The sequence below is a fragment of the Pseudophryne corroboree genome, chromosome 10 (assembly GCF_028390025.1).
Source record: "Pseudophryne corroboree isolate aPseCor3 chromosome 10, aPseCor3.hap2, whole genome shotgun sequence".
In the NCBI taxonomy this organism is placed as follows: Eukaryota; Metazoa; Chordata; class Amphibia; order Anura; family Myobatrachidae; genus Pseudophryne; species Pseudophryne corroboree.
The window spans coordinates 369159128-369160564 of record NC_086453.1 but is presented as its reverse complement, the minus strand read 5'-3'; the positions used below and the strand labels follow the sequence as shown (position 1 = coordinate 369160564).

Genomic DNA, 1437 nt, shown 5'->3' with positions numbered 1-1437 from the left:
GTGTTTTTATATATATATATATATATATATATATATAAAACTATTTCTGACTCATACACATATTGTGACACTGTAGGTGGTGCATGGAGGACGAACAATTGAGAGAAGAGCAGGAAGCACAAACTAGTGCTGCAGCAGTGGGGGAAGGTGGAGGTAGCTCAGACCAGCCTGACCTGATAATCACACATGCTGTGCAGACATCCTGGCGTGTACCATACCTTGGAATGTACGTCTCCAGGTGTAAATACCACACGATTCCAAAGCAGAAGATGACAGTAAGAAACACTACACCAGCTCTCCATCCTGCAGGGAAACACAAACACGTTACACAGGAAAGAAGCACCATAAAGCCCAGCAATGCTCTCTATCATCCCATACGGCAAGAGATGGCAGGTTTAGTTGTGTGTCAGCGAGACACAGACACAGCTGCTGTGTTAGTTTTACTCAGTGTGAACGATGTGCACATTTACCGGTACTTTAAATAAGTACCCAGTGGTGGTAAGCACCGCACAAGGCAATCTACTGTCCATACTAAATGGGAAATCCTGCAAGCTGAGTCTATGCGCTGTGTAGCCTTTCCTATGTGTTGCACCAAGTGGCCATTTAAAAGGGATGTATGAGTGCAGGCTGAAGGCTCGATGTGCACATTTCTCGGACTAACTTGTTTCTTGCAGATCGTAACTAGTTATCACAATAAAGTTTAATGCAGAACTAAACAATAAAAATTCACATTAGAGTTATCTATTCCTACAGGTCACCTGTTATAAATGAGTATGATGTTTTGTGGTTTTATAAATGTGTATGTGGTTTCATCCGCACCTACAGCCTGTAAGGAGAAGATGTTGGTGTTTCTTATATACGATAAGGAAAAGATGTCTTCATATTGGCCAGATACAGGATATCTGGATATATTGGATATAAACAGTGCAATTCCTTTACATGTATTTGCCTCTATTTCTTTACCATGCAACCAAAATATGCCTGTGTGAACCAATTGCAGTGCAGAATCTATACTGGAAGTCACTGTCATAGAAATATGCCAGCTCTCGGCAGCTCTCAGAGAGCAACTTGAAATTCATTTTCAGCACTGATGACACTCGAGAAAAGGTCAGAAGATGACAATTCACCATCAACTACAACATTCAAAAATAGCATTTTAAGGTTTAAGCTGGTGACAATTGTTCTAAAATCAAACATTTAGAAACCCCCCTTCCGGAAATCCTGCGTTTGCTCAAAATCAGAACATAGAATTTTGTAAGCCATCTGTAAAATCTATTTTATTTATGTGTCACCACAAGATCTCTGTGGCGTCGTACAAGAGGCTGAAATCGACAACAGGTCACAAGTACAGATTAATCCAGACAATATATAAATTCACAAAGATGCATAATTACTCTGAGCAATTAGCATACTGTAATTATGTAGCGTAGACAAAGG

The 1437-nt window shown here is 40.0% G+C and overlaps 1 long non-coding RNA gene across 1 annotated transcript in view; it reads right to left on the bottom strand.

Moving 5' to 3' along the window:
* Positions 1-222: 222 nt before the first annotated feature.
* LOC134965686 (uncharacterized) overlaps positions 223-1437 on the bottom strand; it is a 101526-nt gene continuing 100311 nt past the window's right edge. The window contains exon 3 of the long non-coding RNA XR_010188494.1: positions 223-303. This is a non-coding gene — a long non-coding RNA (uncharacterized LOC134965686). The remainder of the gene's footprint in view (positions 304-1437) is intronic.